The following is a 15,915-nucleotide window of genomic DNA, read 5'->3' on the forward strand; positions in this document are numbered from 1 at the left end:
TATAATTTTAACCCTAAAATAATTTTATTCCTAATCGGCACCCGTGACTGATCCTGAGGCATACCTTACGATAGGTGGGTCTTCAACCTTTCAGACATCGCGGGACAAATTGGAAACTTCCTACGAAGCCCGCGGGCCACCAATTTGCGATGCAAGGTATGAAATGAAAATTGCCCGCGAGCCGTGGAGAAGAGTAGACGTGGTCCAGGACCTAGCCTGGCAACGGTAGAAGGCTCACTAGAGGCAAGCCGAGAGAAGAGATGTGGCTCAGTACCGGCCTGGCCACAGTGACACGAAGGGTTTATCTGAGCTACCAAACCGAGAAAAGTAGACAAGAACCTGGCCTGGCCGCGGCAGAAGGCTCACTGGAGCCTACAAGCCGGGGGGGGGGGTGGCCCAGCACCTGGGCCGGCCACAGCGAAATTCAGAAGGACTCATCTGAGCCACGAGAAAAGTAGATGTGGACCTGGCCTGACTAGGGTAAACAGTAAACAACAAAGGGCTCACAAGAGCTAAAAAGCCATAGACTTGTGAATTTTTGCGTTTGGTAACTTTTTAATTTTTTTTTTTTTTTTTTTTGTATACTATTACCCGGATAATCCAGAGTCTACAACAGGGGTGGCCGACCCACGACGGTCCTGCTCTTAAAATGATAATTATGTGATGACTTTCTATTCAATGCGTTTCCGATCGGTTTTTTCCCATCTTTGGGCATAGTTGCTGGATGTTGCCCGTATGTACGAGATTTAGTATCGTGTGCATCGAATACATGCATTGTATAGTACAATTACATTGGCCGCTATCAATACCTTCTGCTCTAGACGGTATTGCCGCTGTGGTGGTCTATCTCCGACCATGGCCTGCTCCAACTGAATTATACTGCTTTTTTGGTCTGCCAGGGCTTTGAATCTGCTTAGTGAAATAACACAGAGAAACCTGTCTAAACAGGTATATATTTTGATTCCGTTTAAATGAGCCGCTGTGGTGGTCGAGTGGTCATAGTGACGAACTCGCATCATGGGGATCCGGGTTCGAATCCCACCGTCGCCAGAGCCGATCTCCCCGTTAAAAAAGTCTCACGGCAGAGAGCAACAGGCCTACAAACAGTACAAATATTCAGTTACTACAATTCACTCACTTCACTTCATAAACATAGATGGCAATACTGGAAAATCATACATAACACCAGATACGCACTCTTACTGTTAGGTACGCACACTTCCGGCACAACTCACTAGGTAGTAAACTGCCCATGGCGATAGGCCTGAGTTGTGCTCGGTTTGAAAGAAAGAAAGTACAATTACATTGAAAATCCTTGAATTTTTGGGGAAGGTGAGGCTAAGCCGTCTTACAAAGTTTATTTGGAAGTGGGGGGGGCGCCCATGCCCTATCATCATGAGTAATCAGGTTCCGGTGTGCATACTCAACATGGTGTAGGTAAGATGAACTTTTACCGATATACGTAGATAGCCTTTCACAAAATCCACATTGCGATAATCGACTCAAGAATGAAAACAATCCAGAACTTACAAGAGTGACAACTGAACATTTTTACGAAATTGAGAGGACGGCCGTACAATATTTTCCAGGAACAGAGAGAATTCTGATGTCCCGTAAAGACGGGACAAATAGTCTGCCAATTAAAATTCGTAAAGTGGCACGGCTTGGAAAAAGATTGGTCACCCCAACTTCCCTCAAGAATGAGGGAGCCGCCCGAAGGTTAATACAGCTATCTGAAAGTTGACTCAGCACCTTAAGCGAAGTTGCAAGGGGTGCGGCGCACCCGGGCGGCAGCGTAGACTTTAGGTTAAGATCCCGAAATTTAACACAGTAAAACTCAATATGACATCACGCTTTCGAGTCACATCTCAACAACGGAAACGTTGAGAAAATAGTCAGGACCTCTGCCGTGATACCAGAAACAAGAATGTGAGCTATCGGGGCAGGACCTGTTTTTCGCGCCTCCTGCCTATTGTACCCCCCATAACCCTAAATCCTGCGTCAAGGGTCCTTAGGCTGCAATCGTTCGCGGGACACAAGACAAATTTTCCACGGGGAGGGGGCCCCCTTCTACTGTTAATTTATAGTGTGAACAAAAGAAAAATATTAGGATTTAATCCTGGGTGCCCAAGCTGGAGCTCTGTCAGCCCTACCCCCCTTCGGATCATGCCTCTTCCTCACAACTTATCCAAACAATTCCTAACAAAAAAGAATTTTCGCCCCTCCCAGAGCGGACAGAACACATTTTCTTTGTTTTTTTTTTCAGCCAATGAAACTTATTTTTACCCATTCACCTCGGATTTAGCACTCCTTTTGAACGGCGCAATGGGCCGCGTGGCCAAGCGCCACCCCGTACTCTATCACAAGGGGCAAGTGTGCATTTTGGCTCCCTCCCCTACAAGGGCGGGGCTGACAGGGCTCTAGGGAACGGGATAATTCTCATAATTTTTGGCTTTTTCGCGCTCTAAATAAACTATAAAAGGGCCCGTGAGGAGTCTGACCAGGCTCCTGAAAAAGATCCCTCCCAGCCTAATGTCCCTGCTCTAGGATGGGGCCCGTGCCCTCACCCAGAATTTGTTCCACAATAGTCAAATGAAAGCAATGGAAAAATTTGGCTTCTCACTTGTCCGGTCTCTGGAGTACAACAAACACCTTTGAAAAACGTTCTTAATAAAAATAACCTCGTTGTATATTTTTACAGAATAAGTCATGATGGCCCAGGAGAAATAAAAAACTAGATAAATCTACTTCAAAAGCGGGACGTATGGTTACGCGCATTTTGCACGGTGACCAATTAGGCATCTTCGACCCGTTGCTCGCGAGCATCGCGGTGCTCCCTAAAACATCCAGAGCGCTCGATGCTCGTGTCCGATTCCTTGCTCGCGAGCACTTGGTAAACGTTCCAATTAAACACTTCGTACAAATCGCTTTCAAGGATTGAAATCCATGGGCAGAGATACGGGGGGGCGGGGGCATTGCCTCAATTGAGTTTGTCACTCGCGATATAACGTATATGATCCATGGGCGGAGATACGGACCCCCCCCCCTAAAGTCAAAGGTGTAGTCGACTGATCTAATGTGTGTATATATATATATATATATGAATTGACATCATCATCATCATCGTGCCCCCCCCCCAAACTTCCAAGTCTATCGCCGCCTATGTTGAAATCATCCTGATCCGTACGTCAAACTTGCGCTAAGGGTGCTCTTCTTTTGATGATGGGTGCAGGCAGTGCTCGCGACAAGAAAAAGGTTGAAGACCTCTGATGTACGGCTTTCTTCTGGGGGAAAAAAAAGTTTATCAGGTCTATCTCATGGTCCCCTTCACTGAAGCCCTGTCAGCCTCTTGCCAGGGTCGCCATTTGAGACTTCGCACCCGGGCAGCAGGTAAGCTCGAGTCACCCCTGTCTACAATATTCCTGAGGAAGAAAGATGGCCATTCAATGAAGAGGAAAATAAAAAAAAACACTTACTTTAAGACGATTTTGAATTTTTTTACTCCTTTGAATGCAAATTAATCGACAAATAAACTGGTAATTTCATTTCCAACAATGGATTTTTCTTTTAAAAAGTAGACATGTTAGAAGAAAATATCGCTCGTACAAAGAACTACTGTCCAGATGCAAACCGTCCACTGGCCGGAAAGAAAGACATCCCAACAAAACCACAGGTGGAAGTGAAAAGCAGCTTTGTGCCAATGCAGGTGACGAGGCTTTGTGTGTGTCAGAACAAAGAAAACCCGTACCAGTTTCTCCCGCGATTTTCTATCTCCTCCACGTGACCATATGACGTCATTTAGAAGGGGGTTTTTTTTTCAATTCTAGAGCATTTTATTTTTGGTTCAAAACAAGGGTGACCATCTGAACGGAATTTTACGGGGCATTCCCATATTTTTCACAGTCGGGAAATTTTTTTTTATCTCGGCTCGTTCCGATTTTTTCCGACAAAGCTAGGCTGACCATATTTCCTGGATAAAAAAAATACGGGAAATTGGGATTCTAAATACGGGACATTGCCAATTATCGCCAAAACCGAACAAAGTTGCCAAATATTGCTGAAATTACGGAAAAATCACAATGGCGGGAAATTAAGCATTACTGCTAATTGCAGTTGATTAAAATGAAGTCCACGATAAAAATAACGTTCACCAAGACAAATGTGGGAGATTAATATTCTTATTTATAGTTGTAATTATCATAATATAATTTATGAGTAGAAAAAATTCATGTTAATAATTGTCATGTATCGGTACGCCGAAATTGCCAAAAAGAGTGGTCTTCTTTTGATGATGACCTCTGGCGTATACTATACCTCTGCTCTCACACTATGGAGGAAACCCCGAATACTGTTTCCTTAGTACCATAACGTAAAAGGGGACGACCTACCAAATTTGGAGTTAGTATGAATACTGAACATTCTCCTACAACGCTATGACGTCCGCGGCACCAGAGGGAGAGTACGTAACAAGCAAGCTGTTCACAAGGACGTATAGTAGTACTTCATTCACGAGCTTCTGAAAATTAAGTTTCATTGTGAGAAGAGGACATTCTCGAGAAGTTCGATTTCAGCTCGAATGGTTGTCGGTTTCACATGTTAACGTAGAAATGCGTTGTTCGGAGAATCTTTTATTGTAAGAATAAACTCATTCATGGACATCACCTAAAGAGTGTATCATCATGTGTGTTTTCAAACTGGAGCTAACTTCAAAAGATCTCCCGCAATTTTCACACGTATATGGCATTTCTCTCGGGTGGATTTTTTTGTGCTCCTTGAAACTGGAGCTTTCCGAAAAATTTTCTTTGAAAATGTCACACTCATATAAATATCCTTTAGTATGGATTCTTTCGTGATTGCTCAAACGAAATTTGCTAGGAAGTGTTTTACCGCAAACTTCACATTCATATGAGTTCACTTCACTGTGACTGGTTTTGTGGAATTTTAATGAGGAGCTATGACGAAACTTTTTGCCGCAGAACTCGCACTCGAATGGTTTTTCTCCGGTGTGCAACTTCCTGTGACTGTTTAAACCAGATTTGCACGCGAACTTCTTACCGCAATGGTCACACTCATAGGGTTTTTCTCCAGTGTGTATTCTCCTGTGTCTAATTATATGAGATATATCGTAAAATGTTTTACCGCAAACCTCACATTCATGTGGCCGTTCTCCTGTGTGGATTCTTTTATGAATTTTCAAGACGGAATCAAATGTAAACCTTTTATTGCACAACTCGCACTTATACGGCTTTTCCCCGGTGTGGATTCTTCTGTGTTTTTTTAATCCATAGCTGTTCGAAATTTTTTTTCTACAAAACTCACACTCATACGGCTTTTCTGGGGCATGAACCTTTTTGTGACTGTTCAGACTAGACACACGCCCAAACTTCTTAGAGCAAATCACACACTCGTGTGGTTTTTCTCCTGTATGGATTTTTTTATGACAGTTCAAAGTAGATTTTGTGCGAAACATTTTGCCGCAAGATTCACACTCATATGGTTTTTCACCAGTGTGGACCAATCTGTGTTTGAGTAGATGTTGTTTTTCCGCAAAAGTTTTTCCACAAGAATCACATTCATGTGGTTTTTCCCGAGTGTGCACTTTTTTATGACGCTTTAAACCAGACTGTTCTGCAAACTTTACACCACAAAACTCACATTCGTATGGTCTTTCTCCAGTATGCACTCTTTTGTGATTTTCTAAACCAATCTTTTGTGAAAATATTTTATCACAAGTATCGCACTCATACGGCTTTTCTCCAGTGTGAACCTTTTTGTGAATTTTCAAACTGTACAAAAACCCAAATCTTTTGCTACACACATCACAGCCATATGGTTTTTCTCCAGTGTGAACTCTTTTGTGCGAGCTCAATGCAAACTTTCTCGAAAACTTCTTATGACATAAATCACACTCATATGGTTTTTCTTTGTTGTGGACTACTTTGTGGCTAATTAAATTGGACGGGTCTGAGAATCTTTTGCCACAAAAGTCACATTCAAACGGATTCTCTCCCGCGTGCCTTATTTTGTGAACTTTCAATTCTCACGAAGATCCAAATCGTTTGCCACATAAATCACATTCATGTGGTTTTTCTCCAGTGTGGACTCTTCTGTGCGAGCGTAATAAAATACTTGTCCGGAACTTCTTATCGCATAAGTCGCACCCATATGGCTTTTCTTTGGTGTGGACTACTTTGTGGTGAATTAAATTAGACGCATCCGGAAACCTTTTGCCGCAAAATTCACACTCATATGGCTTCTCTCCAGTATGGCGCCTTTTATGGGGGATTAAACTCTCCTTATGCTTGAAACGTTTACCACAAACCTCACACTCATACGGCCTCTCCTCACTATGAACTCTCATATGACTGTTAAAACTGGACTTTAGCAAGAACTTCTTATTGCAAAACACGCACTCCAGTTGCTTTTTTTCAGAGTGGATTTTTTTATGAAGTGTCAAACTGCACGAGCGCATAAACCTCCTACCACAAAGTTCACACACGTGTGGCTTTCCTCCAGCGTGTTCTCTTTTCTTGCTAAATATCTTAGACTTACTCGGAATCTTCTTACCGCAATACCTACACTTTTTATTGATGTTAGTGTTGTCTTGAGTATCTTCTTGCGAACTCTTCTCGAAAGACTTTTTCTCGGAGTGGATTATTTTGTGCGCGTTTAACGGAAAGTTCAACTGACAGCACTCGATGCAAACATCACATTCCTGTGACATTTCTACTGCGTCGATCCCCTCATGTTTTTCTAATTTTGGCATTCGCGACAGCTTCTCATCAACGTCGATCATGCGACTCATTGCGAAGGCGCTTGATCGTTTGTTGATGCCTTCATCAGCGGAAAATGCTTTGTTCGATGATGTAATCGGAAAAGTGTCATTTGAGTTATCTTCAGCTATAGTATCTATTGCGGTTGCTGTCACGGCAGATAACTCATCCATATTAGTATTTCAAAGAATACCAAAAAATCAAAATGAACTGAAAGCAGAAAATGAAGTTCTTTTACCCCTAGAATATGCTATTCCTTGACTCCTCGATATTGTTTTATAAGCTTTAACGATCCATTCACTTTCACGAAATTGCTAATTTTCTTCTTCAAAATTTGATAACGATCTTCATTTGCCTGCAAGAAAAATTAAAACATCATCACAAAAGAGCCGCCTGCAGTTCCACGTTATATATCAGACGCTTCTCTATTAAAGATCACAATTGACAATATAAAAGTTTGATAAATGATCTTTTACAAAATTTGAAAAACAACGAACAAGCCTGTTGGTTACATTCACTCGAATGAATGTAATGGATACGCTTTTCGGTGGCATTTTTTCAAAAGTTTCATAAAATACCTTTTATAGTGTAATGCCGGCCTAATATAAACTGTCAAACATCGCAACTGACATAAATGAAAATTTGATGCGGAATACATGGAACGTGGATTTGGGTGAAAATTTTCCGAAGAATAATCCGTCGACAAGTGGAAACTTGTAGCATAATTTCGTGCTAGATGCTCACCTTGTCTCAGAAACGCACATGTGGTATGCTAGTAACCGAATGACGTTTTCTTTTGTTTTCATTTAACTAGCCAATACATCGCACACTTAGAAAAGAATACTGTCACTACTCAAAAAATCGTAAATTTTAATTAAGATCAGAGGTAGATAATGTGGATATCAAAAAATAATTATACAGAGTGGGCAAAAAGTCCGTAGAAACTTTAAAAATTCATAAAAACCGGAAAAACAACCGAAATGAAAAAAGGTTTGCAGGGTTAGAATCGCCAGGTCACGGGAATTTTTTTAAGACGGGAAAAATAACTAAAAAAACAGCCGATAGGTGGCGCTGACGTACAAAAGTCAAAGAAAAGATACGCAAATAACGAACAGAATGCTTCCAAATCGTTTATTACAGCAGTATGTGTTGCACATGACCACCACCACAGGATATAACACATTGCAGGCGAGTCACAAATCCAGCAACGGCAGAGTGCAGCAGGTCCACATGCACGGTGAACTGATTGTGGATTAGGAGCGCAAGTTCTTATAACTGTCTCATTTGCATATTTCCACCAAGTCGCTCGCCATCTGTCGGCTGTTTTTGAGTATTTTTCCTGTCTTAAAAAAATTCCCGTGACCTAGAGATGCTAACCCTGCAAACCGTTTTTTTATTTCCGTTATTTTTCCGGGTTTTATGAATTTTTAAAGTCTCTCCGAACTTTTTGCCAACCTGTAGTTCAATGACAATAGAGACTTGACTATTAAAAAAATATAAGCATTCTCAGAGCTTATATTCATTATTTTGACAGTATTCTAGATGTGCGGCATCCTTAAAAACCAAAAAAACAGCTAACTCGCCAAATCAGTCACCGTTTGGTGATCACAGTGTTGTGATTGACACGTACATAGTTAAATTTTGAGACTCGGTATCTCTGAAACCAGTCATAGAAGTTTGAACCAACGCTACCGAACAACTTTTGCGATAACATGTGCTTCCTTGTGTAACGTCTTCGTTCACAAGGAGATACAATATTCTAGCAATATTTGGCTACACGCAGACATGCCAGCACATTGACGTGAAGCGTTTCAGTAGTGATGAATGTGAACTTTTAATATCCCTTGAAAAAAACCACACCTTAACAATGCACTTACTCGCAAACAATATGCTTTCTGATAGTGGGTGTGCGTATGTGTCACACTAGGCTCGTAGCCAGAAATTTCATTCGAGGGGGGGGGGACCACTTTCATTTCGGGGGGGGGGAATAAAAGTGATAGAACAATATATTGGGCCAGAGCTGTCACACCGCAACTTGTTGCAGTTGCAGTGTCTCAACGTTAAAGTTTATTTATATATATATATATATATATATAATATTTTATTCACACTTTTTTTTAATATAATTAATCACAGATGGCGCTGTATTAAGACAATATCAACATAACCATGTCTGTACTGTAGCTTGTTTCGATAATTTTACATTTATATATATTTATTAATTAATTATTTATATATATATATAGATATATGTTACGGTAAAACGCCGGAAAACGCTTGTAAACAAATACATTTCGGACTTTCACCACGCACTTTGGTAAATGCTGTGAGTTTTCTGATTTTTTATAAATTTTTAAATCTTAACATTCTTTAATCACAACGATCCCGATGCTAATTAAAATCATAATTAACTAATTACTCATTCAAACTCGTGAAAATTAGTGATGCGATTTATCCAACTTTCATAAATTCGAAAGATTGTCATTAATTAATCACATCGATCCTGATGCTAATTACGATCCTAATTAGTTAACTAATTAGTCATTCAAATTCGTTAAAATTAGTAAAATTGCGATTTTTCTAATTTTCATAAATTTGAGAGATTTTCATTTATCAATCACAACGATCCCGATGCTAATTAAAATCACAATTATTTAATTAATTAGTCATTGAAATACGTGAAAATTAGTAAAATTGTGAATTTATATTTATAGTTATTTTTCATCCTGATGCTAATTGAAATCATAATCGATTAACTAATTAGTCATTCAAACTCGTGAAAATTAGTGATGCGATTTATCCAACTTTCATAAATTCATACTGGGGATGTGAGCGGAGAGGTACGAAATAGCGGCGAAAACAAATGTACTGTTTTGTTCTGCGCCTCACATACTGGGCCAGCGAGACGAGGAGGAGAAAATTAAGAAATTTTTCTTAAATTTTAGACATTTTTATAATTTTTCTTAAATTTTAGACATTTTTATAATTTTTCTTAAATTTTAGACATTTTTATAATTTTTCTTAAATTTTAGACATTTTTATAATTTTTCTTAAATTTTAGACATTTTTATAATTTTTCTTAAATATTAGACATTTTTATAATTTTTCTTAAATTTTAGACATTTTTATAATTTTTCTTAAATTAAAACATTTTTAAAATTTTCAATGAATCTCAAAAATTCTATCTATATAATAGCTTAGTAAGTGTGAAAAATTGCATAACAATGTCAAATCATTCGCCAGTAATCAATTTGAGAAAAACGCACTTAAGTATTGTGAAGCAGAAATGTTGAAATTTTTTTCTCAGACCCAACACCATACGAACACATGAAAATAACTTCAATGTTCAATAACGTACTGTTTTTTTATATTGCTATCTCTTACTTTTATTCATCCCTTTAATGCTTTGAAAAGCCTGCCGCTTCAAACACTTGATGCTCAGCAAATTAAAAAAAGCCATAGATTAAAAAACTGATGAGGTAAAAATTCAATTGAATTTATTTCGCAGTCTGTTATCTATCTAATATGTTCTGAGAGTAATATTTGAGGCAAATTAGCAATTACTGTGAGAAAGATAAAAAAATAGAAATTGACATTATAACCGTCAAAACGCATTATAAATGTTAATATTTTTTTACATTGACATTGGCATGAACAAATTTTCAGGTAAGTTGATACAAAAGACGCGTAACAATTACTTTTTTAAATGAGTATTAAGCTCAACAATGTGTGCATAATTTTCAGTAGACGAAGTTTCGTCAACTGTCACCACCATATCTCATTGCATAGATTGCACATATATTTTTGGATCGGTGTTGTGAGAAACATGTGAAAACGTCTTTCTTCTGCCATGAGGAACAAGAAGAAAGGTTTGATCGTAAGTCAACTGGGAAAAAAGTAAACAAAATACAAATTCCTTGATTGGAACATCTAACGACTTTCTTTTGCGAATGCTACTCGTGCTCTAGCAAAGCGGAGACAAATTAGAAAACTGTCATCGCCCATAAAATTGACAAAGAAAAAAAGATTAAGGAAAAAAGAAATGAAAATGCAATGGATAAAAAAATTATTCAGCGTATGTGCTTGTCCAAATTGGAAACTGAATACCAAAGTACATATATGGGACATGTTACGAGTGTGAAGCATAAATAGCAAGTTAATTGCTGAAACAGGTAAAATGCCTTGTTGGATTTCCCTGTCCCTCAACATGGTTAAATTAAATTTTTTTCCATCATGAATTTTTAACAAACCTCATTGCTGACTATATTTCATTTATTAGCCAAGAAGGTGGTGTTGCTTAGAATTCGTTTTTGGATTGTTTGGTAGACTTATATATGGATAACTTTTTTTTTTAATATTTTTGTCATATTTTGTTGATATGACCAATATATAATGAAAGACAGATTCTTAATTATTGGGTCTAGTGAACTATCTTAAGAAATAAAATACCTGCTATATGGTAACTAAGCTATATATATATACTCAATCTAGGTACTGAAGTTATGAAATAGGCTCCCCCACTTTAGTGAGTGCGCAGGTGTAACTATTTATCACTCTGCCAACATCATTTCACACATTCATTCCTCTGAATACGAGGAATTTGAAAGATTCTAAAACGAAGTGAAATTTATCTGAATATCTTTACATAAATATGTCTTTCTTGTATTTTTTTTTGGTATCTTAAATATTTGTCTTTTTCATCTTTTAGTCACCTGCAATTTCTATATTATTCTTTTAAATTATTGGATGAGTAATGGTAAAATTCTGAAAATAGTTTGCTATACGTATCGGCATCTATCTATTGTACACAATGAATTACTGTGTGGTGTCAGAAAAAATTACATTATGCACTTACACTAATAATGTTATAGAGCCTCAGTGTCTTTATATTTTTAAGAAAAGTTTGAGTTTCATTTTTACTCGTCATTGCTTATTTGTTTACTTTTTAGATGAGGAGAGAAAGCTTGGTTCGGAGGATACTAGCTACAGACAAATATATTTATTAAAAGGAATCAATGTGTGTATTTTATTGGTGATTATCTATCCTAATGTGATGTTTTTATACATTTATTAGGATTTTAAGATTAGCTTATTATTGGCCCATGGCTGCAACCGGGGGGGGGGGGCATGTGGGTCTGGTGCCCCAGGCGCTGGACCAGAAGGGGTGCAGAATTCATCCTTTAACTGTTTCTACATGCAAGGGGGTACCAAAATTATGGCTTGCCCGGGGGACAAAGTATTTTGTTGCGCCCCTGTATTGACCTATTACTAGGGTCACAGATAACGAAATATGGGTATTTACCATGTACGCGTAGACTATTTTTTGCCATAATTGTAATTTTCAATTTGCAGTTGTTGAGTTTTTATCTTGGCTCTCTTAAAGTATTGCTTTTGAATATATATATATATATTTTTTTTCCAGATTAATTGCTGTTGGGTCACGCAGTTTCAAGAAAAACTATATTTCTGTTATTTAAGCATATTTTTTTTGTAATTCCCAAAGTTTACTGGTTCTCTAAAGCAGCGTAATAATTGATTACATAGTGTAGAAAAATATGTGAAATTGTGAATGATATTTGTAAAATCTTGCTTTCATCAGTAATGTACATTATGTTTGAATATTTTTTTAATAAATAAATTTATTCACTCATTGAGCTCGTCAATTTACATTATTGAACCTGTGTGTGCTATTCAAAAATTCAGAATTTGTAATATCCTGAAGAAAATTCTGATAAAATAAATGCTCCTAAAATCTTTAAGAATTTTTTTAGTAAATTTCAAATATCTAGAGGTAGTAGTTTATCAAATCCTTAACTTCACACAATCATTTAATATCCAGAAGAAATTTTCTTAATGTAATCTAAATTGACTATATATATTTTTGTATGCCACTTTTATCCTGAAATTAAGGATCGGGGTAAGGGATATATAGGAATATTTTATTTTCACTAAAAACCTGAAAAAAAAGTGAAGAATTTTTTTTTTTGCTATATACTTTTGTGTTTAAGATTAATTACTTGATCGTCATCACACGAACTGTTACGAATTCACCCTGTTGTTTACCAATAATTTCGTGAAACGTGGTTTATTTCCCATAGTAAATCCGTTCCTTGAAATTCCTCGTTTCTCCCACAAATTGAATTTTTCATACGCATTTGCCAAGCATTTTTAGCGCGCGGGGAATTCTGTTAGGGTACGTCCATAGTGAACCGCTTCTCGCTACTCGCTTTATCGCGGCTAAAAATAGATCGTGAAAACTCATTGGGGCGGCCATAGTGCGCCCGCCTACCTGCTTTTACCGGCTGAAACTGATTTTACCCGCTTTAACCGGAATGAATTGTTATTTCTTTTTCTCGCTTGGCCGGCTCACCGCTTGCACTTTAAAACGGATACTTTCCTCTGTGTTCGTTTTATAGTGGAATAGTAAATCGACGGAGTTTTTGTAACGATTAATTATCGTTATTACTAATCGTTGATTAATTATGACATAATAAAAGCAAAATCGTTAATCATTAAGTAATTAAGGAAAATTAACAATTATAGTGAATCCAATTGGAGTTTTTGTGAGAATTAATTATTGTCAATACTAATCGTTAACTAGTTATGGCATAATATAAGCGAAATCGGTTATTAATTAAGGATCATCAATGGTAATACTGAATCCAACGGAGTTTTATGACGAATAATTATTGTTAATACTAATCGTTAACTAGATATGACATAATAAAAGGGATATCGTTGATTAATCATTAATTACGGTTAATTAACGATTATACTGAATCCAACGGAGTTTTTGTGACGGATAATTGTTGCTAATACTAATCGTTAATTAGTTATGACATAATAAGCGAAATCGTTAATTAATTAAGAATCATTAATGATCATACTAAATTCAACGGAGTTTTTATGACGCCTAATTATTGTTAATACTAATCGTTAATTAGTTGACGTAATAAAAACGATATCGTTAATTAATCGAAATACCGTTGGATTTCGTTTTAGAGTTAATTAACTAATTAACGCTAAAACGAAATCCAACAAATTTTGCCGTTAATTAGTTGATTAACTAATTATCGGCCAGTTCAGTTTTATCGTTATTAGTTGATTATCGATCATGATTTAGTTTTATCATTAATATAAACTAATTAACGATAAAACTAAATCAAACGGAATTTTGTAACGATTAATTCTTGTTTTTTTAATCGAAAATTTGTTGTGGCACTAAAAGCGAAATCGCTGATTTATCATCAATTAATTAATTAACTATTATTAGCGATTACACTAAACCTATAGCAACTTCAAGGCGAGTCCTATTCATTTCATGTGCATTCGTCATTCTTTCATGTTTAATTTTATGATAAATATTTTTTGTTGTCAACAAAAACACAATAGATCCCCACGTGATAGCTCCACGATGCCAACTGCTCATGCAAGCAGACGCTCCCGCGAGCGGTGCACTATAACCACCACCGGCTAGAATCGCGAGGGATCATCTCGCCTTCTACAACTGCCGCGGTTTAAGCAATAAAGCGAGAAGCGGGAAGCGGTGCACTATGGACGTACCCTTAGGTTGCTATGCCACATTTACCGACGCGATTTTTTTCCCCCTCTGTTTGGCGGTCATTTCCGAAGCGACGATTTCGTGCAGCAACCCTTCGGCGAGGACCAGGGGGTGTACCACCTATTGATTCTTAATAAGAATCTGATTCTTAACTACGGATTTGATCTTTAGTTAAGAATCGAGAGGGAATTTTGCAACCACATTCTTAACTAAGAATCGTTTTCCTTCCGTAGTTAACAATCGAGTTAAGAATCGAGGCTACCCACTTCTTATGTCCGATTCTTCCGCTTACGACAGTCATCTTGTTTGTCGATCATGGCGTCAACTCTTGTTTTGTTAGAATATTTCTATGGCTCCTCATCCTCGGATGATGATTCTGGCGAAGATATCGGAATATATGTAAAACCGCCAGCGATTGATCCATTTCTGTTACCGAATAAAGAATTCCGACGAATGTACCGGTTATCAAAAACAAATGTTCGGAAGTTGTGTTTGGAATTGCGAGGCATGTTGCAGCCGAAGTCGGAGCTGAAGACAGCGATATCCGTCGAGAAAAGGGTAAGAATTTCAAATATATATATATATATATGCTAAATTTAAATAATTTATTAATAAAGTTTTTACTTTTCGGCCATTTTGAATACATGCTTGCTTTTTAAACTATGGTAAATCTTCGGGTTTTAAAATCATATAGTAAATCGGAACCATGTAGGTTTCACTGAAGAGACTAAGCAACAACAATACTGAAAAATAATGATTCATCAGTCATAGAAACTTTGTACCAAAATAAAAGGCACATTTGATGATCAGTTAATATATTTGGATTCGTACATATAAATAATGTCCAACTATAATCATCATTGGCCTAAACGTGAATCGACCTGATCCCCTTCAATATTTGCCACCTTATCTTCATAATATCTTTATGAATAATTGTTTCAGTCAGCCTTCCTCACAAATATGCGCTTATGATAAATATTGTCTGTTATCATGAATGTGGACTTTTATTCTCTTCCCCCCCCCCCGAGGGTGTAGACAGAAATTTCGTTCGGGGGGGGGGGGCAGATCCCTCAAGTTCCCCCTCCCTACATTTCACAATCTTGATACTATTGTAATACAAATACAACGCCACAACAGGTGAAATGCCCAAGGAGGTGGCAGAGAAAAAGATGCCTATATATACCTTTAATATATATAAAATGTAAGGTAATGTAATATATATATCCATTGAATAACTCTATTATTTACAACCCCATGTAATGATGACCCCTTTAAAATATTTCTAATCTCTCAATATTTCCAATAACTATGGCAATGACCGAAGTGATTGCAAATCTGCGAGCTTTTTTTGTAATGTAAATAGCCTCCATATGAAATGCTTGTACAGAAGCAAAAACTTATGGAGATTTGAGACATCTCAATATATATAATGCATACAGAAATATAAATTTATGTATGTACACACACATAACATTTATGTTTGCATAAAATGATTCCTAACGTATATATACACAGTGGCAGCCAGGGGCGTCGGAAGTGTTTCGAACCTGTGGGTGCCCGTCTTGAGATTCATGTAGGAAA

The sequence above is a fragment of the Pholcus phalangioides genome, unplaced genomic scaffold (genome assembly GCF_987345545.1).
Source record: "Pholcus phalangioides strain wild (caught in Gottingen) unplaced genomic scaffold, Ppha-v1.0 ptg000041l_1, whole genome shotgun sequence".
Taxonomy (NCBI): domain Eukaryota; kingdom Metazoa; phylum Arthropoda; class Arachnida; order Araneae; family Pholcidae; genus Pholcus; species Pholcus phalangioides.